The sequence below is a fragment of the Pelodiscus sinensis genome, chromosome 6 (genome assembly GCF_049634645.1).
Source record: "Pelodiscus sinensis isolate JC-2024 chromosome 6, ASM4963464v1, whole genome shotgun sequence".
NCBI classification, from domain to species: Eukaryota; Metazoa; Chordata; order Testudines; family Trionychidae; genus Pelodiscus; species Pelodiscus sinensis.
The window spans coordinates 95,251,402-95,278,988 of record NC_134716.1 but is presented as its reverse complement, the minus strand read 5'-3'; the positions used below and the strand labels follow the sequence as shown (position 1 = coordinate 95,278,988).

At 41.6% G+C, this 27,587-nt stretch overlaps 2 long non-coding RNA genes across 2 annotated transcripts in view; one reads left to right on the top strand and one right to left on the bottom strand.

The window, feature by feature from the left end:
* LOC106732876 (uncharacterized) overlaps positions 1-13,202 on the top strand; it is a 196,604-nt gene extending 183,402 nt beyond the window's left edge. The window contains exons 5-6 of the long non-coding RNA XR_012904901.1: positions 3,694-3,776; positions 6,608-13,202. This is a non-coding gene — a long non-coding RNA (uncharacterized LOC106732876). The remainder of the gene's footprint in view (positions 1-3,693; positions 3,777-6,607) is intronic.
* The window catches only part of LOC142829946 (uncharacterized), a 325,854-nt gene that overhangs the window by 162,504 nt on the left and 135,763 nt on the right, over positions 1-27,587 (bottom strand). The gene's annotated exons all lie outside the window — the stretch shown is intronic.

The following is a 27,587-nucleotide window of genomic DNA, read 5'->3' as shown; positions in this document are numbered from 1 at the left end:
ACAAAAAATGGTTGGTGATCAATTGTGTAATGAATCCCAGTTGTAACATTTATAACAATTTTGGGCTTTCATGGTAGTCTCTCTTAGGACATGTCTACACTAGGAAATTATTTCAAAATAAGTTATTTCAAAATAATAACTCTTGAAATAACAATTTTGAAAGTGCGCTATTTCTCATTATAAGAAGGAGTTATTATTTTGAAATAAGGCCGTTATTTCAAAATAACGGGCTTCGTAGTGTGGGCGTTCTGCTTGCTATTTTGAAATAAGGCGAGTTATTTAGAAATAACTCCCTATTGGAGTCTGCGGCTTAGAGTACTTATGATTAAATTTATTGTATTTGTTTGTTTGTTTATTGTATAAGTTGTACAATACAGATACGTTAACTGTGGGGGACTCACTGCAGGTGATGCAGATTAATGTCAGACAACACCAAACTAAGATGTCCTAATTCACAGTCCCCCTGACTTTAGGGGTTCATTAGGTAACATTCCATTCCTTTCAATCAGCATATTTACAATTTATGTCTGGCTTGTTCTAATGTAAATGCTACTTGTCAAGACTGTTCCCCACTCTGACACTTTTGGGATGCATCTACATTTCAGGGCTTAACTCGAAATAAGCTATGCAAATGAGCTACATCAATTGCATTTCAAAATAGCTTATTTCGAAATAGGGAGTGTCTACATGGCACTTATTTTGAAATAGAGCACTCTTCTTCTGACTTCCCTTATTCCTCATACAATGAGGCTGTGTCTAGACTGGCCAGTTTTTCCGGAAAATCAGCAGCTTTTCCGGAAAAACTTGCCAGCTGTCCACACTGGCCGCTTGAATTTCCGCAAAAGCACTGACTTCCTACTGTAAGAAATCAGTGCTTTTTGCGGAAGTACTATGCTGCTCCCGTTCGGGCAAAAGACCCTTTTGCGCAAAAAGGCCAGTGTAAACAGCTGAGATTTGTTTTCCGCAAAAAAGCCCCGATCGCTAAAATGGAGATCGGGGCTTTTTTGCGGAAAAGCGCGTCTAGATTGGCCACGGACGATTTTCCGCAAAAAGTGCTTTTGCGGAAAAGCATCCGTGCCAATCTAGATGCTCTTTTCCAAAAATGCTTTTAACGGAAAACTTTTTCGTTAAAAGAATTTCTGGAAAATCATGCCAGTCTAGACGTAGCCCATGGGTTACAGGAGTCAGAGTAAGAAGTCCTCCAGCTTGACAGTATTATGACACTATTTCAAAATAACTGCCTGTTGTGTACATGGGGACTAAGTTATTTCGGAATAGTGCTAGTTATTTTGAAATAGTATTGCAGTGTAGACGTACCCCGAGTGCAGAAGGTGGAGACCCTCAAGAGATATTAAAATACCCTGCCACAAAAGGCTCCTGCTTAAAAACTCCCCACGGTCACAGTTTCCCTGTCCTTGGATAGTACGCTGTCACCACCCAAATGCAAAAGCCCCTTTGAAAACCCAGGAAGATGCACATGGGAATTTCTTTCTGTGGGGCACTCCCATGCTTTTTAACCCTCCCTCAGGAGAGAGCTTGAAAAAAAAACCTTTCATTTCTTAATAGCTAACTTTTCAGTCTCAGGCATGTCATGCACATGGAAACTCCTCCCTTCTAGCATGCAGCTGTCAGATCATAGTCTAAAAAAGGTGATTTTCTTAATGAAACAAAGAAGATATACTTGGTAAAGCATACTTGGTTGCTAGGTGTTATAGAACCACTGAAAAAGGGCAGATTAAAAACACAGAAATTGCTTCCCTGGAATTTAGTTTAAAAGTTATAGAGCACAGGGGGAGTACATGGACTTAGCACAGAGGAGTTCAATAAATTGAAAATAAAGAAAATAACCTAATCATGTCTAACTAAACATTCCCTATTATATGTACATCTCTGTTGTTCCAAGGTTTAGCCTGGGAATTCCATGCCTTGCTCCTGGCTTAACTCATCTCTCCTAGCTCTTGCTCTACTCACACAAAAGAGTGCAACAGGATAGTCCTACTTCTATTCAAAACTCACACTCTCTTTTGATTGGCTTTCCTGGCTTCCTGCCAACACTTCCTGGAGACTCTTAAGGACCCACTGTCTCTGGGTTTTATCCCTTACGCCTTACAGGCAATTTAGTTAACTGAATGGCTGGGGTGTCCAGAAAAGGGTAGTGCCTCTCCCATTCATCACACTATTATAAGAGGATTTTATGTGTCAGTAGCTACTTCACTCTAGAGGAATTACTTCCAAATATTTTGTCACCTCCTTTTGAAAATAGAAAATTGAAAGCCCCAGGATTTATAAGGATAAACATTAACCAATATTAAGATCTATGAACTTACTTCTCACACCTTTGAAAATGGAATTCCAATCCTCAATAGGGAAATAAGTTACTGAGATGGAAAAGAAAGGTTTCCTTATAACCCCGGGGTTTTGCTAATTCCACGTACAACACTTATAAAGTGGGCTTAGAGATTGCATCACTGAACGTTATGTAGAACAGAAAAACAGATTTCCCAAATGAAACATTCTATTCAATTTGGAAGATTGTTTTCAAGTTATAATGGATGGAAATGTCATTTATAAAGAATGTCATGTCTTCTATGAATAATACTTACAGCCCAGAAGACATTTAATTTGACAAATATATGGAGGAGCTATAGGCTAGTGCAGAATTGGATTCCCTAAAAAATAATCTTCCATAAATTCTGTTAGCATCCTTCAGTTATAAAAACTATTTTAAAGGCTCAATTCTTCAAGGTGCTATGTGGCACTTTGGCCCAAATCCAGTAAAGCACTTAAGCATGTAGTTAGGCATGTGATTAGTCTCATTGACATCAATAAAACTACTCATGTCCTTAAAGTTAAGTACATGCTTACATGCACTGCTAACTGAGGGCCAGAATGTTCAGTGCCTTACAGGACTGAGCTCTAAATTATATCTGGCCAGTCACAGAAGTCAATTAAGTTACTCCAGATTTATACCAGTGGCAGTGAAATTAAAATATTAGTTCTTAGAATAGCTTACAATGGAATTCAAGCAGTTATAAATGGAGGTGACTTACTGGAAGTGCTTTGAGATGTGTGGTCCCTATCTGTATTCCACTTGTAGGTATGCATGAATGCCATGTACCTGAGTCCAGAGATTCTTAACAAGCAGTGCCTATTGATTCACACCCCTGCAGTTGCTCTCCTCATACTTCAGACCAAAGGCATAGGAGGCAATGCAGGCTGATGTCTTTCCATTTCCTCTTCCTACTACTAACTACTTCCAGTTACAGGTAAATAACATCCACTTCTTCAGGTGCTGATCTCTAAATGTATTCCACATGTAGGTAGTTGACAAGTATTCAGACTGGGGAAGGGTGGTACAAGGATGCCAGCAGCAAAGCTGCTTGAAGAACTGCAGTCCTTACCACTACATCTCATGTGTAATGTTTTGTGAACATGTGACTGTTTCTCCTGGTAACTTCTCTGTATAGGTCCAGTATCAGTAATTCCTGTAGAGATGCTGCAGAAGCAGATTGTGCTCTAGCCCAGAGAGCTCAGACCCTACCTGGGGGTGAGATATGCACTAATTGGTAGCACAGGATGATGCAACCAGATATCCATTGAGAGATTCTCTGAAAAGATATTGCTTGCCATGACCTTTTTTGCTCTAGTGAGAAATAGTTTTGATGATTTTCTGATTGTCATGGTCCTTTGCAGGTGGAATGCCAGAGCACATCCGACACCCAGGGAATGAAGTCTTTTATCTTCAGTGAAAACACATTGTTTCAGGAAGAAAATAGGTAAGTAGATAGGTTGGTCAATATGGAATTCAGAAATTACCTTAGTGAGGAACTTAGGATGAATGAAAAATAGTACATAGTGGATTACCCACAAGTGCTCCCATCTTATTCACCGTTCTGGATAGAATCATAGAGCTGGAAGAGACCTCAGGAGGTCATCAGGTCCAAGGCAGGACCAATCCCAACTAAATCAACCCAGCCAGGGCTCTGTCAAGCCAAGACTTAAAAACATCTAGGGATGGAGATTCTACCACCTCCCTAGGTAACCCATTCTAGTGCAGTAATAGCAACTAAAAATGTGACCTTCATGGAAAAGTGGGACATGTAGTATGTGGCCAAATATTGGTCTGGTAAGTACTGACAGGATGAGATTATGGTCTCTTTGAGGCTTCACCATAGGCTGAAAGACCCTAAGTAGGTTCTTCATGATTCTAACTGTTGTGGGGTGTAAAAATAGAATGTCTGTCTACTGGAGGAAGGAAAGCACTGATTGCTGTTAAACGGAACTGCAGTGAACTAATGGAAAGATCAACATTCTTCAATGACAAGAGATAATCTAATATGATGAGGACATGTGTGGAATCTGAGGAAGATTGATTGCACTGTGCCCAGGTAGAGAAACATACCCATTTAGTTAGGTAGCAGTTCCTAATGAATCTTTCCTACTCTGATTAAGAATGGTCTGAAAAGCTTCCACACATGAGCATTCTAGATCTAATGCCCATCCAATAAACAGGCTATGAGATAGAATAGATCTGGATTGAGATATCTGATTTTGTCATCTTCCTGAGTTGAAAGATCTAGGAATAGACTGATCCTGAAAGGAGGATGAGTTGACATTCTTAGAAATACCAGGAGCCAAAAACTATCTGGACCAGTTGGGTGCTATGAGAATGACTCTAGCCCTGCCACGATGGATCTTTCTGAAGACCCGTAGTGGCAGAGGGTTGGGTGGAAAGGCATATCTGAAATGGTCTTTCAGTGATAACAGAAGTGTGTTGCCCTGGGAGTCATGGCCCACACCTGCTCTGGAACTTTATGGGGAAGTTTCCTCTTCATTTAGGTTGCCCACTAGAGAATTCTGAACACCTGGTAGGTATATGATTGGCTAGTGATGTGGTATCTAATGCACCAGTTCCAAAATCTGACTGCTTCCAGGCAGAACTTACAGGATGTTATTCCACCCTCATTGTTTACATTAAAGATGATAGTAATGTCCAGTATCATTTGGATACAGTGTTAATGTCTGAGAGAGAGGAAGTCCCTTCAGGCCAGGCAGACTGTTTGTCATTCCAGAAGGGTGATGTGCAGTGTGAAGTCATATAGGGTCCAAGTGGCCTCAAGTGAGCACCCCAACACAGAAAGGATGTATTTTTTATAGTGGTGATACTAGGGCTGGGAGCGTAGAAGGCAACTTGCACTTTTTCCAACTTTGACTATGACGGAAGATAGGTGATGACCCTGTCAGGAATGGTTGCTCTAGTGTTTGTGTGGTCATTCATCTGACCTGCATGCAGCACAGATGAAGTCTGATGAATAGTCACTGAAGTACACAAGCCCACATGACTTAGTAGAGAAAGGTATACTTGGACTGTACCTTCTGACTTGCAAATCATCGGTGTTATCAGGATGCTAACTGATTGAAATCTTTCAAAGGGGAAGAAAACTCTTGCTGAAATTGTGCCCAGGATCACTCTGATAAAGTTTATCACCTCTGCTGGGAGTCTAAATGAACTTATCTTTGTTCATGCAGGCAACTAGTGTTTCTAGAAGATGGAGGAGGAACAAAGTTGCTGACCTGACCGCATGATTGGAGATACCTATTTGGAGCTAGTCATTCAATGGGAGGACTGTAGCCATGATGTCTTATTTGGGACTACCACTACAGAGAAACATTTGTGAATACAGGCAGTCCCCGAGTTACGCGGATCCGACTTATGTCAGATCCGCACTTACGAATGGGGCTTTCTCGCCCCGGAGCTCGCAGGCAGCGGGACCGCCCAGAGCGCAGCGGTCCCGCCACCTCGACCTCTGGGGCGAGAAAAGCTGCTCCGGGTGCCCCTGGTCTGCTGGGGACCGTCCCCAGCAGACCAGGGACACCCGGAGCAAAGCCGGGGAGGCGGAGGGGTCCCGCGCCTCTGAGGCTTTGCTGTGGCAAAGCCGGGGAGGCGCGGGACTCCACTGCTGCTGCGGCTTTGCTCCGGGTGTCCCTGGTCTGCTGGGGACCGTCTCCAGCAGACCAGGGACACCGGGAGCAAAGCCGAGGCAGCGGCAGCGGAGTCCCAGAGCAAAGCCAGAGCAAAGCCTGGAGGAGTGAGGAGTAACGGAATGAGGAGTAACGGTAGTTCGAACTAGGAAGCCTAGTTCAAACTACCTAGTTCGTGCCCCGTGTAGCCGCGCGGCACGGGGTTCGAACCAGCCGGGATTTAAAAATGGCGGCGCCCGGCTTATGCAAATGAAGCCCAGGAAATTCAAATCCCGGGCTTCATTTGTAATTGCGGTATGCCTACATTACCCCGCTAGTTCGAACATACCCTATGTAAGTCAGACATATGTAAGTCAGACTATGTAGTGTAGACATACCCTATGTATGTCAGAACTGGCATCCAGATTCAGCCGCTGTTGAAACTGATCAGTTTCAGCAGCGGCTGAATCTGGACGCCAGTTCCGACTTACATACAGATTCAACTTAAGAACAAACCTACAGTCCCTATCTTGTACGTAACCCGGGGACTGCCTGTATATCAGTATTGGATGAACACTCATGCCTGAGGGTTGGAGCAGAAAGGGTTCCTATGTTTAAAAAGTAAATTCTTCTACTTCTTCCTTAGGAGGACTGGGCTTGAGAGAAGAGGGAACTGAGGATAAGGAAGACAGATATCCTCCAGTGAGACATGATTTGGGGCTTTCTGGCCTTAAGACTGATGGGTCCAATGTGCCCTGAGATGTTGTGGGTGGCCAGTACTTAGAAGGGTGAATCAGTACTATCAAATAGTTAAGTTCAGCACACTTGGATAGTACCAATAGATGTTTAAGAGTCAGAGTCACCGATGGAACCAGTAGATTCTTTTTCTTCCACACTTTATCCTTCCGTTTGGGGATCTTAAATCATCCCGTGGTGTCTAGGAAGTGGATCTCTCCACCTCCAGATCAGCGGCACAGCCATGGGTACACGCATGGCTCCACAGTATGCTAACATCTTTATGGCTGACCTAGAACAATGTTTCCTCAACTCCCGTCCCCTTTCACCCCTTCTCTACTTACGCTACATCGATGACAACTTTATGATCTGGACGCATGGCCAAGAAACACTGGAGATATTCCACAGAGATTTCAACAACCTACACCCCACCATCAACTTCAGCCTGGACCATTCTACACGAGAGATCCACTTCCTGGACACCACAGTACAAATCAACAATGGAAAATTAGACACCACTCTCTACAGAAAACCCACTGACTCATACAGTTACCTACATGCTTCCAGCTCCCATCCAGAACACACCATACGATCCATCGTCTATAGCCAAGCCCTTCGATACAACCGCATCTGCTCTAATCCCACTGACAGAGACCAGAAGCTTCAGGATCTCTACCAAGCATTTATAAATCTCAACTAGCCATCCAGAGAAATAAAAAAGCAAATTGAAAGAGCCAGACGAATACCTAGAAACCATCTACTTCAAGACAGACCCAAGAAAACCAACAATAGAACACCACTTGTCATCACCTACAACCCCCAACTTAAACCTGTCCAACACATTATCAATAAACTACAGCCTATACTGGAACAGGATACCATACTCCAAGAGGCTCTGGGAGACAGACCCATAGTCTCCTATAGACAACCACCTAACCTCAAGATGATTCTTACCAACAACCACAGGACATACCACGCTAATACCAACCCTGGTACCTTCCCTTGCAACAAACCCCATTGCCAGCTTTGTCCACATATTGATTCAGCTGATACCATTATTGGACCTAACCAAGTGAGTTATAAGATCAAGAACACATATTCCTGCGCATCCAGAAATATAATTTATGCTATCATGTGCCGAAAGTGTCCATCTGCTATGTACATTGGGCAAATGTCTCAGACACTTCGCCAAAGGATTAATGCCCACAAAACAGATATCAGACAAGATCACAAAGAAAAAACTATTTCTTGCCATTTCAACCAGAAAGGACACTGTCTCAATGACTTAACCACCTGCATTCTGCTATAAAGACCATTTACATCTGCACTTGAAAGGAAATCCTCTGAACTGTCATTCATGTTAAAATTCGACACTCTCCGGGGGGATTGAACAAAGACCCCAACTACCTTAACCATTACCAAGATAGCTTCCCCAATTATCACCTCTAATACCATTAGCTCACAGACATCTAACTTTCCCCACCTCTAATATCATTAACTCAAAGACACTTACCTTCCTTCCTCCCCCCCGCCCGCATCCCCCTTCTGTTCTGAAATGTGATTTGTCCTTTTCATATGTGTTTTTTTTAATTGTATCCTTTGGTATATATGGTTGTGACTATTTTCTTCCACTATTTGATCTGAGGAAGTGGGTCTGGCCCACGAAAGCTCATCATCTAATAAACCATCTTGTTAGTCTTTAAAGTGCTACATAGTCCTGCATTTTGCTTCAGCTACAGCAGACTAACACAGCTACATTTCTATTACTATTTTTGAGCTTAGTAACTCTAGGATCCACTCCCAGGCTGATGCTCAGAGAACAGCTAGTTAATTGGGGCCAATATGCAAGGGATTTCTCCCTGGACCAGATCAGAGTAAGGTATCATAACCTTCTCCATAAAGTGTTTCCTCAACCATGGTTCACAACCTTTGGGTGTTGATGGGGAAAACAAATGTTTGCATCTTACCCAAACAGTAGAAACTTTATAGACTAACAAAACATGTAGATGGTATCATGAGCTTTCGTGGGCACAGCACACTTCTTCAGATGACCGGAGTTTGTTTTTTGTTGTACAAACTAACTCAGCTACCCCCTGAAGCTTCCAAACAGTAGAGATAGCTTTGATGGTCATCGCTCACAGAGAAGGAGCAAAAGCAAGAGATAAAATTCTTGAACTCCAGGACTCTGGGACCATGGAAAGGCACTCCCAACTAATGTAGAACACAACACTAACAATACTGTAAAAATCTAACTAGTCTAATATAATATCCATTATATTACAATATCCATTTACAGACTATAAGAAGCTGGAGATATCTGTGGACATAGGATTCCAACCACTCTGGGTATGTCTACACTACAGCACTAATTCGAACTTAATTCAAATTAGTTAATTCGAACTAAGCTAATTCGAACTAGTGCATCTAGACCTAAAAACTTAGCATTTTGCTAATTCGAACTAGCATGTCCACATTGAGTGGACCCTGAACCGAGGTTAAGGATGGCCGGAAGCAGCGCCGGCAGGGCATCAGATTAGGACTTAGAGCGTGGAGTTGCTCTCTCAGGCTATCCGAGGGCTGTGCTTAAAGGGACCCGACCCCCACCCCGGACAGACAGTTTTCAGGGGTTTCCCGCTTGCAAAGCAGTCCTGGCTTGGAGTGCCCTGAGTGCCCACATTCGGCACATCACAGCACTCGGCCATCAGCCTGGCTGCACTTGCCACAGGCTGCCATCCGGGGGGGGTCAATTGGGGGGCTGCAGGAGAGCTTCCACCCCGAGGAGCCCGCAGAGCCAGCCCAGTCCTCCCCATTGGGGACTCGTACCCCATTCATCCCTCACCTCCTTCCACTTACCCCTCCCTAGCCCCCCTTCCTGATGTACAAAATAAAGGACATGTGTGTTCAAAAATAGAAACTCTCTTTATTGAACAAAACTTGGGGAGACTGGGAAAAGGAGGTGGGAGAGTGGAAGAGAGAGCGTGGAAGAGGGGAGGGCAACTAAAATGATCAGGGGTTTGGAACAGGTCCCATATGAAGAGAGGCTAAAGATACTGGGACTTTTTAGCTTAGAAAAGAGGAGACTGAGGGGGGATAGGATAGAGGTCTATAAAAGCACGAGTGGTGTGGAGAGGGTGCATAAAGAAAAGTTCTTCATTAGTTCCCATAATAGAATGACTAGAGGACACCAAATGAAATGAATGGGTAGCAGGCTTCAACTAATAAAAGAAAGTTCTTCTTCACAAAGCAAATAGTCAACCTGTGGAACTCCTTGCTGCAGGAGGCTGTGAAGGCTAGAACTAGAACAGAGTTTAAAGAGAAGTGAGATCAATTCATGGAGGTTGGGTCCATGGAGTGCTATTAGCCAGGGGGTAGAAATGGTGTCCCTGGCCTCTGTTTGTGGAAGGCTGGAGATGGATGGCACGAGACAAATGGCTTGGTCATTGTTTCAGTCCATCCCCTCCAGGGTCCCTAGTGTTGGCCGCTGTCGGCAGACAGGCTACTGGGCTAGATGGACTTTTGGTCTGACCCAGTACGGCCATTCTAAGCTCAGGGCTCAAGGTCGGGGGTCTCACTGGAGCACCCTGATTTTCATGCAGATCTGCTCCTGGGTGGCCAGGCTGGCAGCTATCCTGCCCTAGAGGGCCACTTTCCTGTGCCTAGTGCGGAGGTCATGGATGAGGTCCACAATGTCTGCACTAGACCAGGTGGGCGCCCGCCTCTTGCGGACCTGGGCATGCTCCCAGGAGCCGCCAGCCTGGTCCCGGGAAGAGGCGGAGGGCTGGGTGGCAGCGGGTGGCTGGCTCGTGCCGTGCCAGGTGCAGGGTCTGCTGGCTGGGTGCTGGCAGGCTTGCACCTGGCACGGGCACCGTAGCCAGCCCGTGCCCCTTTAAGGGCTCCGGGGCCGGGAGGGGGGCAGAAGAGTTTCCCTGGTGGTGCCCAGAGTGGCCACCAGGGCAAGCTGGGGAGGGCTAGCCTCCCACTAGTTCAAATTAAGTGGCTACACAGCCCTTAATTCGAACTAGTTAATTCGAACTAGGCGTTAGTCCTCGTAGAATGAGGTTTACCTAGTTCGAATTAAGCGCTCTGCTAGTTCGAATTAAGTTCGAACTAGCGGTTTGCTAGTGTAGCGCCTATCAAAGTTAATTCGAACTAACGTCTGTTAGTTCAAATTAACTTTGTAGTGTAGACATACCCTCTGTATGGAGGCAAGAAGGAACTGGAGAGGCATAAGCCTGAATGGCCTTTTATGCCCTCAGCCTGGAGCCGAAGGAGAGTAACTGCAGAAGTGTGGGCCAATGGGCACTGCTTGGTAAGACTCTCTGAACTCAGGGTCATGCATACCTATGTGTGGAATATACAAAGGGAGCAGCACTTGAAGTAGAGTAAAACTTATTGGCTTAATTGTTTCTTTACAAAATATTGCTTTTGTTGTGGATTTTCATTTCTCGTAGCAAGCAGGCCTGCTAGTTTTATTTTATTGTATCTTTTGTTATATTGACATGTCACATTTTCAACAGTGAGTTTCAATTATTTAGTGTTGTATATGTTACTACTGTACTTTCCACTGTGAACACCAGATATTTCATCTAAGGGTCCAATCTTGCAAATACTTACACATGTGAGTTATATTTCTCATGTAAATAGTCCCAATGGGACACATTTATGTGTAAATATCTGTGAGAACAATCACTATTTGTGTATCATACCTGCTTGTTCCTTATTGTTATTCCTCTCTCTCTAACCTTTGTGAATTGCTACATCTTTTGACAAGGACATTAAGCTTGATCCTTCAAGGACTTCAGTGGTAGTTTTGTTTGTGTGAGTACTCCAAGGTGGTACATTTTAATGATGGAGGTTCCACAAACTACATTCACACTATCCAAGAGTGTAAAGAAAACACAATGTACATTTTATCTACCTACTACATCAGCAGGTGCCTGTAATATAACGTTTCCTAATTACAGGATGAGTTGATATGTATGAAATAATAAAGATTTGCTAGGGACATTTTGGACAAAGTTCAAAATCCTGTTAGTGCTAAATCGCTCCATGCAGATCTCCTTTCCCCTGCTTGGAAGAAAGGAGAGTCAGCCATCTCCATGACACCATCCTCAACTGCAAAGATATTTCCTTCATCAGAGGGATTTTTTCTTGGGTAGGGATTTTGAGACTTTGTCTTATAACAACCACCTTTCCAGGGGTATTTTGATAGTTCATCAAAATTAAACTTTGTCCAAGTGTGGATATCTTTTAAATAAAAGCTAAATCACCTTTTTGAAACATGTTCTGACTGAGATTTGAGGGCCAGTTTGGTTTTGATTTTCATTTCATTCAAATCAATTTGATTAATTTCTATTCTCAGCCCTTGCTTACACATAGATATTCCTGTCCCAATTTGTTCCATGCTTCCCCTGATAAAATGGGCACGGAAAAATATCAGTCTGGGCCCAGATAAATCTAGCATAAATACACATTTATACTTGTGAGGCATCGATAATTGCCTGTTTCTCCACTTTTATTAAAGTGAGTTTGAGCTAAGCAGAACCTGGGGTGTCTCAAGATAGGCAGCCATTATAGATTTTCCAAGAGCATCCCAGAATACATCTTCAAATGTCTTCCTTTTCCTTCTGTCCTGCACCATTTTTTGGTTATTTTTTTTTTAAATGTATGGGGGAATGAAAGGGCACCTCAAAGTGAGGAATTAAAAGCAGTGACTAAAAGCTGTGGTGAAGCTTAGTTCCAAAAGCTCTGTGAAAGCACCTCAGACCTCACCACCACCACAATTGCCGTTCCAGACCTGTGTGCATCTTGAGCAAAGCCAAATAGTGTGACCGTTTTGTGATGCCAGCAAATGCCCAATAGATCCTTGGAGCCATTGGAATTTTTCCAGTGACTTCCAGGAGTTTTAGACCAGGCTTATGAATGAGGTCACCAAATCCATTTTGATTAGTGACCTGAAGCACAGTTTGTCTTAGTTCTTCAACAGAAAGGGACTGATGTATTAAGCAGCTGAGATACCTAATTTCTGTCTGGGAATAAGTTTAATTGCCTGTCTTGTGACTTTTCTGCTTACATTCTTGGATAGAATTATTTTTTCTAAGAATTTATTAAATTTCCCTCCTGACCCCAAACTCCACAGTTCTTCACATTTCTTCTGGAAATGATGACTTCTAACTCCCATTATAAAATGTTCCTTTGAAGATTGTTTACAGTTTCCTAAAGCCTTTTTACATAGTGGAACTGGGTTGGATGACTATTACAATGTGCCTTTAGCATTGTGTGTGTGGTTATATTGTTGCTATTTTGTATTCCAATAAACATACCAGAAAAATTACAGCTGCTACAACACTGGTAAGAGACTGAAAGATAAAAGAAAATGACTTTTGACAAAATCTCATCCCATAGGATTTGATTAGCTAGCCACAGTAAGAACATCAGTAGCTTTAAGTTTTCAGAGACTTTTATAAGCATATAAGAATGACACAGTGAAGGGGAGTTTGAAAGTAGAGGAATAATATTATTCTTTAATAAAGCTTTACCAGGAAAAATAAAATATATTGTGGTACGAAAGTATTCATAAAATTAAGAGTTTTATATAAATGTTAAGATACTATGTAATGTATTTCAGGCATATTCAGGGAATTATTTCTCTTAGTGCTGAAATGAATGACGACAATTATAGTGCAGTCAATTTGGCTAGGTTTTGCAAAGATGGCTAAGAGAACTCCACATTCAACTCCTGTAGTTTCTAGCTGAGGGGGGAAAGTAACAGTTGTACAGGTTTCCCTCCTGGCATTCATAAGATCAGTCTCCTAATCAACCAGGCTGGTAGAATCAGTCAGCTTTCTGGCTTTATAATAAGCCTTTCAAACTTTGAAGGGTCATCGTGGTTTAAATCTGGTAGAAGCTGCAAATCAGCTCCATTAATCTAGCACCTGGCAGAGGTATTGTGACAATAATGTAGAAGAGAGAGACTGCAGAAATTTTCCAGGTTCCGAATTTAATCTTGCTCCCTTTCAAGATTTAATAGTATCTGTCTGTCTCTCACTGATTCATTTCTCACTCTGCCTCTCCTCCCTTTCTGTTATTTATTTCAAGAAGTGAGAGACATCACAGAGTGGATCAGACTAAAATCAGATGTGTGATTACAAAACTCCCTACAAAACAAAGTCCAATTATTAGGGGAGAATATAAAAATTATTAAATTATAAAATGAATGAGAGAGGTGGGGGAGAGAGCACAGTAGGTTGTATTACTGAAAAGGAACCTGTATAGATATAAGTAATATTTTGCCATTCCATATATAGTCAAGTTCTATCAGGCTGAATTCTCAGCTGCACCTATTATTTGCTATGTGCAAGACAGCTAAGGGGGAATTCTCTCTTCCCTGAGCCATTTTTACAATGGTGTTTATATAATCTTGGAGCTGCTCTAAACTGCACCTATTAGCTATGGGCCCAAAGGGCTAGCACACAAGGCATGGATAAGCAGCACTATAGCATTCTTGCCACATTGGTCCCATTTTCTTCTTCAACTCAAAACACGAAGATTCTCAGCTGAAATTAATATTTATAACAAACCCTGAGACCCTGATTAAAATTAATAGGTATTGTTTGATGTTTGCTCACAGAAACAAAAACAAACAAATAGATCCATTTTTTAAAATTAGACATACCAGTATTCTGATCAGGTTTGGTAAATTACAAGTTCCATGTAATGGAAGAGATTGGTTTGGTTTTGGGGGGGAACAAGTCTCTATAAATAGACATACCATTCAAATGTCTAGTTTAAGAAGGCAGAACACGTGTAGATTTAGTGCTACCTTTGTGCTAATTCATTCCCTCTTACACGTGACATGAGCTGAGTGTGTTGGCATAAATTCATTTCGGCTTATCCTGTAATTATACTTCCCACTACAACTGAAAAACCCAGCATGTTTTGTCAAGAGCTGCTTTTGTAGCATTCCTTAATGACAAACTGAGACAGTATCTGAGAAGAAAAGAACGAGTCAAACTGGAAGCACTTTTTCTGCAATCAAAATCTTTAAAGGTCAATGATGCAAATCTATTTCTGCCAATTTAAAATGGGAGGGAGGTGCTTCCTCCCCCATTTAGCTGCCATTAAAGAGAAATTAAAAGGTCATTTTCGAATATCAGGATTTGTCGTTTACTCTAGGTACAGGCTAGGTCTACATTACAAACTTTCACCACTCGAAAAATGTCAGTCGGGGTGCAATGAAGTGTGACCAACACAGATGTGTTGGCAAGAGCCCCAGTTGTACTAGTGAAATTGTGCTTTTATTAGTACAGCTTCCTTCACTCAGAGATCTGAGATCAACTATGCTGGCAAAACCTCAGTGTTGCCAATGTAAGCTGTGTCTCCCCTTGGAGTGCTCCGCTGTTATATTAGACAAGCTACTAAATGCATTATGTTTTCAGGAACTATTCCTGGCTCAATTAGCACTGTGGAGGTAAATTACAAAACCAAAGGGATGTGTGATGAACGGGGAAAAGGTCCTTTGCCATTATGCTGGTGGAGAAGACAAATCTGAAAAATGCAAGAATTTCTCTCTGGTTCTTGAAGGAAGGAACAAAGATGTCCACAGAAATTGCTTTAAACAGGCAGCAAGTGAGCCATTGTTTGACAGAGGAGCACTTTCTGCACTTGGTAGCTGATAGTGGGATTATCCCTGATTAATTGATGTGTGTACATCAAATGGGATGATTTTACTAAGTCTGGATCCTGCCTCACACTGTACAACACTGCAGAAGCCAGACACACTAGCAGTCCCTGAATTCAGGTTAAGGTGGAGTCTGTTCTCTTCATGTACCTGCGGGCATGTCATGCTACATAGACAAGAAAGAGGTGGAGTCATGGCCCTGGCCTCTACCACCTACTCTCAGTCACAAAAGTCCAAAGAGATGGCTACTACCTGAGGGGACTCTACCACTTCACAGACAAGGAAGCCGGGAGAGAGACTGCACATATTCTCCAGAAATGTGACTACGTGGCTGCAACAAAGTTGAGGTCAGTAGTTACCTGAGCCAAAAACCCTTTTATTGACTTCAGTTGGCTTTGGGTCTGGCCTAAAGTCTCATAGCAATACATTTTTTGCTCTTCGGCCTTTTAAAAAAAAACAGAATAGAAGAAGTTATACGTGTATTTTGGGAGATAAATTGCTAATTTGAAATGTCTCACAGCTAGGGCTAGAGTTGCAAATGCATGGGGATTGACTTGATGATTCAGTCTGTCTCATCAAAGCAAGCTGCTGAATAAATCTCAGGGGTTAGCAACACATCACAGTCACATACCCCCAAGAAAAGTTGATGAATGAAAAATAAATGAGAAAATGCTTGGGTTCGAGTTGATCCTGCAGCCCGGAATAAAATGTTTAGGAGGCCTCAAGCTGAGATTTGGAAAGACATCTAACTCTAGTACATACCAATGGACTGCTTTGAAAATTAAAAATTACCACAATTTAAAACAAATCTTACAGATAGGGCATAATAGATTTTTATGAAGATTATTTTTGAGCTTTCAATATTTACAATGCAATGAAAGAAGCTGTACACCTGATGGATTATTAATGCAAAGTAAGGACAAGGACTATAGATACATCAAGTGATCACACTCCATGATATGGACAATTTCAACTTCAAAGAAAGGGATGGCTGACTTATTAAGGAGCTCAGAAAAGGTCTGTTCATCACTCCAATCACATTATTTTCATTTGCCAGAACAAGCTTACACAACCATCTGTTGAAGAACAGGGCTACCCAGGATGCTCACAGAAACCTGAAATGTGGAACTAATCTTTTGTTGACTGCTGGGTATTAGTACAGCAGACAAACTTTATTTATGAAGTCAGATTTAGGGAGCTGACAAAAGGGCAACTGGGAGCGAGAAGATAGTGAGATGAGAATAAGTACATGGAAAGGATAAAATATTGTGCTAAAGAACCTTGAAGGCTGGTTCTGCTGGAATTAAATCCTCAGTGTCTAAGCAGATTTTGAAATTAGGGATATAGAGAACCATGGGCCAAGAGAGAGGTCACTGATGGTGTGAATTCCAAAATAACTATGTGAGCGTTTACAGAGCAATTCCGCTATTTTGAAATTATTTTGAAATAAACCTCATTCTATGAGGAATAAGGCCTATTCTGAAATAGCTATTTCAAAATAAGGCATGTGTAGACATTCCATTTCTGCTATTTCAAAATGGCCCCGCACCAGGGCAATTCTAAGTTATTCTTCCTGGGGCTCTATGTGGAGAGAGCACGTCTACATTAGGGAAGCCTGCCTCCGACTAATTTATCACATTAGAGGTGATAATTGGGGAAGCTATCTTTGTAATGTCATTACCTCACATAAACTTCCCCCATTATCACCCTTATTGTGATAACCTCACCTCCACTCTGTTTTAAAATTTGATTTGTCAATTTCATGTGCTCATTTTTTTGATTGTATCACTTTGGTATATATGGTTGTGCCAATTTTCTTCCACAAATTGATCTGAGGAAGTGGATCTGGCCCACGAAAGCTCATTGCTTAATAAAGCATCTTGTTAGTCTTTAAAGTACTACATAGTTCTGTCTTTTGTTTTAGCTACACCAGACTAACACGGCTGCATCTCTATCACTATTCTGTATATGATCTACATTCTCTTGTCTTCACCTCCACTTGTCATCCCATTTATTCAATAAATATCTTTCGTTCCTACTTTTCTCTTTCATAGTCTTCCCTAATGGATGGCAAACAATGATTTTGAGTTAAAGCCGAATTTCTCACCACCCTATTAAGTTGAGTTCAAAATTAGGCAGCATGAAAGCTCTCCTCCAGAATTATTGTTGTGAATTTGAAATAAATAATTAAACCAGTTACATGTTTTACCTCTCTTTCTTATTTATTTTATTATGCTGCATACCCTTTCCAAATAATGTAGTCTACTCCACCCCTATCTGAGACAGAGTTATAATTACTTCTCTTCAGTAATGTAAAAAAATGCAGAAGTTGTGAGTTATAATCAGTGTGATTTCTTCTTTTAATTGAATAATCAAGTGTTTAGTGAGCCCTCAGATGGACCTCTCTGTTTTCTCCTGACACATGTAAATGGTATTTGTAAACTAGGTACATTTGTGAAAATGTGGTCAATGTACCCCTGAAAACTTTGATGTGAAAACTGACAGAGTGCTTGTAGCCTGGAGTACTGGTTACCCAGCCTTGTAGAAAAAAGGGAGGATGGTGAATGATAATCCTATATCCAGACCACATACACATTTTGGTGAGCCTATTGTAAGTGTGCCAAGGTTCCTGTGGTGCAACCTGGACTGTGGAGTCATTGAGCCCTCTGTTGCCAAGGTACAAACCTCAGGCAGGTACTGCCTTTACAGACATCCACAGGCAGGGACACATCCACTGAGTTACGTGAAAGCTTTCCCTAGCATCTCATCAAGACGCACCAGCCAATACCTGCCAGCTTCCCAGCCTTATATCCCCAAACAGTATTTTCTTGCCTTAGAAGCCTGCCCAGTGTAAGTTCATTATCTAGACTGTGGAATGGATGCACATTAGCCTTTGTAAACTGAGCTGAAATTTCCCAGTCACTTCAACCAAAATATACTTTTAGGTAAAATATAACATGGACTTTTTTACTACAGAAAGATAGATTTTAAATTATTATAAGTAGCAGGACTAGAGATCAAAGTTGGTTACTTAAGAAATAATAGTAAAGTCGCAATTCTACATACAAAACGAGATTTGAATCAAGCAGTGTTTCTCCCTGATGGATGGAATAGCCCCTCAACAAATTGTCTGGACTTTTTTCCCAGCCTGGGACCAGCCAGCCCAATTCAAAGTCCTTGTCCTTCAGATGCGTTTCCAGGTGGTGAGTTTTGTGGGGAGGGAGTGAGGTCAAATTATGATGTCACTTCCCCTCTTTTATAGTTTTTTCCAGCATGCTTGACTTATCTTTTGCTATGATGTGGCTGAAGCAGTCTCCATTGTACATATGCACTCTGCGTAGTCTCCGTTGTACACAGTTCCTAGGCTTGTGGGTTCTTTCCTTGATGGGTGGTGATGAGCCAATAACACTGTCTGGCTACTCCACTGCTGTACATGAAAAGCTAATTGTGGGTGAACCCAATCCCACAACGCATTCCGGTAACACACACATAGCAAAACTTCATAACTTCACATACAGTGATAGCATCTACAACCCACTGGTTAGTAATGTTCAGCAGATCAAAACTTTTAAAATGTTACCTCACAAGACATACTTTATACAGTGGATATCAGAGGGCATTCACCACTGCTATAGGTGAATATGGGGGCACCAGGATGATAGATAGACAAAGTGCCACAGTAAGCAACCTGGGTTGGCTTAAGTTCCTCATTTTCTGTAGCCCCTTCCCTACCATGGGTCTCTTTCCATTGGAGTGGCCATTCTATCTCCGTTCCCATTATAGTCTCTCAATATACATCTTGCATGGTAGTCACTTAATGTTTCTGAAATATTAGTCCCTACTTTGGTCCTTTGATTCACTGGCTTGCAATTTTGATTGTAATTTCTAGCACCATTGAACAGTAGGTTCTTATTTTTCATTGAACTTCCATCATGTCTCTATCTTTCTTAGTGTGTTCCTACGTAATGCCAGCAAGTTCACACTGACCTGAGCACCTTTAGCTTCAACCCCATTCTTCTAAGACCACATTTCACAAGCGGATTCCACTTTCCAGGTCTGCAGGCACAGAGATGTCTTGCAATTTTCTTTTCTTCAACAACATGAAAAGCTATCCTAAGTAACTTCCTTCAGATTTATTCCATTTTCTTAAATACACAATAAAACCAAGCTCATGTATTTTAGGAAACTTCTCTTAATGTTTCATTCTGAAGCTCTCACCAACAGGCATAAAAATAATTTGCAGCTGTTGTACCAGCTACTTCATTAATCAGGTCCATGTCCAAGTCCAAAGTATGCTGATAAAATAAAAAAGCCATCAAGGGAAATAAGCATGCTTTTATATGTTTAATCCAGAACTAGATTTTACAATAATGTGGCATAGACCCTTTTTTATAGTGAAAATGAAAATAAGGCATTCTTTCTTCAGGCTATGTCTAGACTGCAAGCCTCTTTCGAAAGAGAGCGTCTAGACTGCACGTTGAACTTTCGAAAAAGTGGCTTGCTTTTTCGAAAGAAAGCATCCAGTGAGTCTGGATGCTCTCTTTCGAAGAAGCCCTATTTACATTGAAGAACACCTTCTTTCGAAAGAGGAACTTTCGAAAGAAGGCGTTCTTCCTCGTGAAATGAGGTTTACCACCATCGAAAGAAAAGCTGCGTTCTTTCGATTTAATTTCGAAAGAACGCGGCTTGAGTCTGGACGCAGGGGAATTTTTTTCGGAAAAAGGCTACTTTTCCCGAAAAAACCCCTGAGTCTGGACACAGCCTCAATGTTTAAGTCTAGGAAATGATTTCTCCATCAAATAAAAATCTCAGGAATAAACAGCCTATTTAGAGCAATTTCTGCTAACACATTTTTCTATTATTGTTATTAGAGACCTTTGCATGAAAATGGCATTATTTTTTTTTCAGAGTGCATCTGTGCTTCCTGTTTATTACTCTGCATTGAAGGCATAATGTGCTGTTCCACCCTATAATGCAAGAGGAAGGCTGGGTTTTGTGTTAAAATTATGAGTAAGAGGCAGGCGATCGGGGCTCTATTTTAGACTCTGTTACAGACTACCTGTCTTACCTATGGCAAATTGTTCTATACTATTGTGTTCAGCTTCCTCATTTATAAAACACTAGCACATTTACCTTAAGGAGGTAAGCATAGGGTCAAGATTGGGGAGGAGGGATAAGCAGGGACCCTAGGCAGGAGACTCTGTGTGTTTGTGTTTGTGTATGGGGGTGGGGAGAGCAGGAGGGGCCAAAGCCCCCACTCTGAGATTTGTACCAGGGCTGCATTCTTTTCCCCTTCCTGTCACTGTCAGGGAGTGAGAGCAAAGTGCAATCTCAAATGCCCCCTGTGCTCCTCAGCCTGGTGGGTGGGGGTTACCCCAGTCCAGCCCCTTTCATTGGCCTGGTGATTCTCTCTCTTTTGTGTATAGTTTTATAAGAAGCAGCCCCATTCCAGGCACATCCCATTTTCTGGTACAACCAAACCCTGACCTTGCTTTAAGTCAAGGATGGGAAACCTGAGACCCAGGAGCTGGATGTGGTCCCTGGCTTGCTTGGACTTGGCCTTCAAAGCTCATGCCCTCCCCAATATTGGAGAGCCCATGTTGGCACTCCAGGCCCCTCCCCCACTGCAGGGCTGGAACACTCCAAATCTACTAGTCTGAGCCCCCCTAGGCTCTGGTGTGTGAGGAGAATGTGGGGAGTGTCTTTCTCCTTCTCAGTCAGGGGGCTGCATTGGTGAGGGTTTAGTTTTTGTTTTTGCCTCTCACTTGTGTGTGGCCCCTGACTGATTTTTCTAAGGGTCAGCGGCCCCCTACCCCAAAAAGATTCCCCACCCTTGCTTTCAGTTATGATAAGAGGAAGCTGTACACTAAATTTGGTGGTCCTAGCTCTTACCATTTAGGAGGATTTCCTGAACAAACAGACAAATAAACAGATAATCTCTCTCAATTATATAGTAGATGGAGAACAATGCTCACCAGGAGTATAACTTGTGAGGCTTCATTAAATGTTGAAAATCCTTAGCTGCAAAGTACCATTACCGCTGGTTTCTGTGTTGTAATAGGTATTTTGGGTGCCCATACATTTGCTCCAATAAAGTGAAAAGAATACAAGAAATCAATTATCCAAGAAGCTGAATGAGCTTCATTAAATGAGACTAGCGGAACTCCAGCCTTTATTTCACAAATCCATTATTTGTATCAGTGCCGCCAGTCACTCCTACTATATCTCTTCATTGCAATCTACTGATTGCATGACACCATTTATATGGTTTAGCCTCTTATCACTCTACAACATTCTCTTTAAACTGCATTACTTTAAATTAAGCCTCCTCTGGCCATTCAGCATGCTTCAGTGTTTTATATTACATTAATGGTTTCCAGTACAGAATAGAATGATGTCATATTACAGCCTGCCCTTCTCTCCCTTCCTCAGCAGACATAATAAAAAGGACTAATAAAAACAGAGCAGCCATGTCTTAGGAGATACCCATATTGACTTAAAATGAATGGGAGTTACCTCTATGTAAAATTCTCTGCAAATTGATGAGTGGGCTTAATAATAGCATAATGCCGGACACAAAATTATATAGACATAGATTACACAGGGCATTTAATTCTAATGCACAAAGCTACCACCTTATCACCCGAATTGAGATCTTTACTTCTTGCTGGTTCTTTGTGGTTAATTCACGGTTCCCTCAGTAGAAGAAGGGACCACTGACGCTTTGTGCTGTTCAATGCTACATTGTACTTTTAATCTGATTTGCAAAGTGCCGGCACTCTGACCCAGGATATAAATATATTGAGAGAGGTTCAAGGTTTCTTTTTTTAAAGTGAATATGCCCTTGGATTTATCAGTGCTGCTATAGCAGTCTATAAAGTATAGATGGCGTTATTCTTTTGGAAGAAACGTTCCACACATGTGCAGGAGCTGGAATGAATAAACTGTGCTAAACTATCAAGCTGTGTATGCAGTCATGCTTTGTCTATATGCAGCGATTCAACATTTTCCCCTCCCTCTCCCATGCCTCCTGAAATATAGCTCTAGGGTTTGTGCTGCAGAGCTGGTGCTACTAGAAGTAAAAGTGAAATGCTGGATGGTGTACTCCACTTGTTACAAATAGATCAGTTATTCTTTGTGAAGGCCCTGTGAGCAGTTCCGTAGGGCGGGCTTTTCCGCATACATAAAACTTACATTTCTGTAAAGAAAACTTTGAAGAATCCAATTAAACCAAATCTATGGCCTAAAAATTGGATCTCAGAACTGATAAAAAGTTTAGCCTTTCCCGTGCCTATCAATTAATGGACTGCAACCACTATACACCAGCTGAATGCAACAGTTAAGCAAGTGCCATGTTTACAGAGAAATAGATTACACTATACGTAACATACCACCTATCCAAAATACTGATGAGCTTTTCATTTTGTGCAATTACTGTGGTATAAATAAATAAATAAATAAATCTCATATTGGGCCAAATGGGTAAAATTACCAATTTAAACTATTTAAAATGTTGTCTTTCTTTTTAAAAAACAAACCCCTCACTTCCCTCCTCCACACACACATACAACTAACCCCTCCCAACAATTTAAGACCTGCACTTATACCTTTGTAGTCACCTAAATTAAGTACGAAAATCATGAATTTTCATGCACAAATAGCCATTTAGACACTTATGTTGCCATGTACGTTCAAATAGTCATTTTACAAGTGTACAATAGGTATGTACACAACAAACGTACTCATTTTTAAATGCAGAACTTTGAAAGCTAATTTTAAATTATTTTAATTAATTTTAAATCTTTTTCTGAAAAAAAAAAAACCCAGAATAAATCCCTGAATTTGATAGTTTGAGAAATCAGCTATTCTGGTTATATGAGATATTTTTGTAACACATCTAATGATATATTTAAGCTCAACACTATTTAAACACAAACTTCCCTAGTGAAAACTTTTTCAAATAAAGCAAAAGACATATAGAAAATTATTAGGCAGAAGTTATGGAGATGGAGGAAAACACAGGGAGGAGAGAAAAAAGCTTATGAAAGAAACTAAGAGCACTGTGAAAAAGAACATTTCAAGTCTATGAATCGGAAAAATAAAGCTGCAAAATATGTTTGCCGTATGATAAAAGCATTGAGGTCATTCAGCTTGAGCTTTCTAAATCTTTTAATATCTTTCAGTGTTGGGTGCAGTAACCTCCAGTTTTGTATGTCTGTGGTGATGGGAGAGTAGTTAACTTTATTTTAATGAAACATCTTCCTCATTTCATGGGAAGGGGATTTTCAAATTGATGTTGGGTCCCAAATTCCCATATGACTTGTATAGACAATTGCCATCTATGCCTTTGAAAGTTTCCCTCCCTGTGTTTATTGGTTTGTAGGCAAGAGTTGCTGGCCCAGCTCTGGAAATATCTAGCACAGCACTCATCAGAGCAGCAGCAAAAGGGCAGTGAGAATTCTGCCAATAGAGAAATCCAAGAATGTGGTAAGACTATAACAGGCTGGACCACGTATGCTGCACGGGAGTCACAAAATTCCCAGCTGCTGTCTAACCCTCTTCTTGCCCCTCCCACAATGTGTCTCACCCTTCCCACAATGTCATACTGGAACATGGACTCAGCCTGTTTCTTCTTCCCTGGGTACTGTGCTAGAAATTTTTATTTCAGTGCACTATACCACTCCAGTGAGCTGTCTCACTGATGTCTCAGGGCTCCCTTTGATTACATCACATTCATCCTTTTTTGGCAAATGTTCTATCCCTCCAACTGTTCCCAAGGAGCCAGCATAGTGAGCGGACAGGGAATGTCAGTGTCTGAAGCCCTGATCTGGCAAAGTACTTCATTAAGCACATGCTTAACTTCAATGGGCAGTCAATGGAACTACTACATGTTTAAGAGCTCTGTTGAATACGGATGGAAATACCCAAGTACTTCAGTGCTGGACTCAGTCAGGGCCTCAGTATTGTGCCCATCACCACGCTATCTTGGCACCTCCCAGACACCAAATACATACGTATCAAGAGGTGCTGCCTCCTCATTCCAGGGTGAAAAGTCACATGAAGTGTATGTTGGGTTGCTTGCTCGCAGCATGAGTGACCACCACATGACACATGAGCTATCCAGTCATTGACCACGTGTTCCTTGTATTTGAAATGGGAAATATCTCCTTCACACCTCATGCATGTTGCCTACATCCAGGACAGGTGGGGATGTAGCATGAGTCAGGTACACTAGCTCTGTCCCAGCTGAGCACTTCTCCAGAACAGGGCAATTCTAAATCTACTTCCTTTTGGACCTTTTGCATGCCACAGCAGCGTGCTCCATCCATGCTTCTATGTCTCAATTGGAGGAGCAGCCATTATAAAGCTAGACTGGTTTTATGCCAGCTAAGGATCCCCTCGCACTTGGTAAACTTCAGTAACCTGTTTGATGCAGCTTTATCTTTAAGTCCCCTTTGTGCAGCTGGAGTGGTACAAATGGGTTTTAATCAGGGACAAGGATCTGGCCTACAATCTCTGATGAATGATTAGAAGTACCTGCTTATGATGTCATTTTCCATGACCAATGAGAGGAGATAAAACTTGAATGTTATCTAGAAAACATCCTTCTTTTCAAGTCTTCTCTAGAGAATTTCTCCGGCACATATATATCTCTGTCCTTTTACCTATAATACTGTGCTATATTGTTCATACAGACTGCTCATAATTATGCTGTTTTCAGCCTGTCATAAGTCATTCCTTGTTTTGGAGCATGATGTATATGCAAGACACAGCTTTTCCTTTGGTATATCAGATGTTTGTTTTTATCCATATTCCAAGTTTGGTCTATTTTAACAGAAATTCCAGGGCCTACAATTTGGTTTGTTTAGCAGAGGTGATATTATCAGCTTTTCCTTACTGGTTGCATACTTGTTTGCTTATATTTCAATTACAGGAGGTTTTGGCCTCCATCCCATATCCTCATTCAGATAATGACTTATCAGAGGTTGTCCCTGGAATTTCTCCTTCTTGCTCTATAAAGACAAGTTTAAAGTGTACAGTGTTGCCACATTTTACATTTGTCATAATTATTCGTTGATTCACTTGTAATAATATCTTAGATGGTTATTCTAACATCATTCTAATATCATTCTCCTATAACACTCAGCCCTTAGGATAGTATTAATGGATTCTAAGGCCAGGGTGGACCACTATGATCATCTAGCCTGACCTCCTGTAGAGTGCCATTTTTAAATGCCGGCTAGTTCGAACCCCATACCGCGCGGCTACACGCGGCACAGAGTAGCTAGTTCGGATTAGGCTTCTAATCCGAACTAGCTGTACTCCTCGTGGAACATTCCATGAGGAGTACAGCTAGTTCGGATTAGAAGCCTGCCGGCTTCATGCAAATGAAGCCCGGGAAATTCAAATCCCGGGCTTCATTTGCAACTGCGGATGACTACATTACCCCCGCTAGTTCGAACTAGCGGGGTAGTGTAGACATACCCTTATAGACTAACTGAAGTGTAGGAGCATAAGCTTTCGTGGGCAAAGACCCACTTCGTCAGATGCATGCGTCTGACGAAGTGGGTCTTTGCCCACGAAAGCTTGTGCTCCTACACTTCAGTTAGTCTATAAGGTGCCACAGGACTCCTCGCCAATTTGTGAAGGAAGAATCTAAATCAGAGGTGGGCAGTAAGCTAGAGGATGTTCGGGCTGCTGGTGCATTATTTACCTGTGTACACACAGGTATGGTCACTTGAAGTTCCTGTTGGCCGCAGATCGCTGTTCCCTCCTGTACCTTGTCTCTCTCGTACTCTGGGATCAACACTGCCACAACATAGCTTGACTAAACCACTCTTTCAATAGCAAATATTTTTAAAAGAAAACAGGTAGGATATAATCACTAAGCCTTTTCCAGTCCCAAACAATATGCCTCAAACCAAGAATAAATGCACATCTCAAACAATTACCTGGAATCTCCGTTTTAGGCAGACATAAGTCAATTACACTAAGATTATTTAGCAAAAATCTCTCTATACTGTGAAAGAGGGATTGGCAGGCTTTGGCACACAGCCCATCAGGATAATCTGCTGGTGGGCTGTGAGACAAACCGCAGCCATTGAGATCTGTGGTGGGGAAGGAGAAGGACTCTGCCTGTGGACAGTCAGTGTAAACAAAATGTCTCACAGCCCACCAGCAGCTTATCCTGATGGGTTGCTTGCCGAAGGCTGCCAAGCTCTGCTGTAAAACAATAAGGCATAGACTGTTACAATTTGGCATATTCATAATTGTTTGGAATGTTTAATAGTCATTTCAGAACACTATTTCATTTTAGCCCAACTTGTACTCACAGCAACTGCAGTAGTCATTATTTAACATTTAACTTAAGTGACAGTCCTTTCCACACAGAACATATCGTCAAGCTTGTCTTCTGGATGGGGTAATGGATAGTACAGCTGTGTGATTTCCAAAGTGCACTGATATGTGCCACACGTTCTTTGGTCAACGTAAACCCTGACGATGCAAAGTAAAAGTTCCCTACTGAACTTTAATGTTGTGCACAATTCTGCTTTAAACTGCATTAGGGAACTTTTTGTGTGAACCAATAGGGCCCACGTGCAGTGAGCATGAAATATGTTAGAAATCACAGCCCCTATATTGTGCATTTCCCCACCATGTAGACAAACCTAAGATGTTATGGAATATATTCAGAGTTCACCTGTTAAACAGGCAGCCTGTAGTCATTGCCCACTTAGTGACTTAGTTTCCCCAACAGTAAACTGAGATAAATGATACTGGCCTCCTGTGTGACCTCATAAAATGCTGTATAAAAACTAACTTTTATTATTATTGCCAAAGATTATCACACTGCCACATAAGAACTGTCTATAAATATCTGTAATGGCTATATTTTAAGAAATGTTCATGGTGTACTAGAGTAAACTGCAAATCTAGAATTATTTTAATTTATTCATTGTTACAGGGGCCAAATTCTCTACCGATATAACTCCAGTCAGCAGAGAATTTAGCCCACAGTACAGAGAATCTGCTAAGTCATGAGGCCCTATTGGATGATTTTTAGCCCAATTAAGTAGAACTTCTTATGCACAACATGTCTTCCTCAGCTCCCGAGAGACAACCAACAAGAAGTAGAACTTCTGATTTAACAGAAGATGAAATGATTACTGCTGGAGAACTGTGGAGATCCTGTCACATCATGATAGACTGT